General features: G+C 10.5%; 1 protein-coding gene across 1 annotated transcript in view; it reads left to right on the top strand.

The window, feature by feature from the left end:
- The window catches only part of WDR7 (WD repeat domain 7), a gene marked incomplete at its 5' end in the record, with an annotated part of 24,298 nt that overhangs the window by 6,095 nt on the left and 17,773 nt on the right, over positions 1 to 430 (top strand). The gene's annotated exons all lie outside the window — the stretch shown is intronic.

The following is a 430-nucleotide window of genomic DNA, read 5'->3' as shown; positions in this document are numbered from 1 at the left end:
ATTGAAGTTTTTTATTTATTGAAGTTTTTTGTTTATTGAAGTTTTTTGTTTATTGAAGTTTTTTAAAGTTTGTTATATATTGAAGTTTTTTAAAGTTTTTTATATATTTAATTTTTTTAAAGTTTTTTATTTATTGGAGTTTTTTATTTATTTCAGTTTTATTTAAGTTTTTTATTTATTTTTTATTTAAGTTTTTTATTTATTTAAGTTTTTTATTTATTTAAGTTTTTTAAGTTTTAAGTATTTTATTTAAGTTTTTTATTTATTTTTAATTGAAGTTTTTTATTTATTTTTTATTGAAGTTTATTTATTTAAGTTTTGAATGTTTTTTATTTATTTAAGTTTTTTATTTATTGAAGTTTTTTATGTATTTAAGTTTTTTATTTATTTAAGTTTTTTGTTTATTTAAGTTTTTTGTTTATTTAAGTTT

Source organism: Neopelma chrysocephalum, unplaced genomic scaffold, assembly GCF_003984885.1.
Source record: "Neopelma chrysocephalum unplaced genomic scaffold, ASM398488v2 Primary Assembly neopelma1_186, whole genome shotgun sequence".
In the NCBI taxonomy this organism is placed as follows: Eukaryota; Metazoa; Chordata; class Aves; order Passeriformes; family Pipridae; genus Neopelma; species Neopelma chrysocephalum.
Note: the sequence above shows the minus strand (reverse complement) of the source record. Positions and strands in the feature narration are given on the sequence as shown.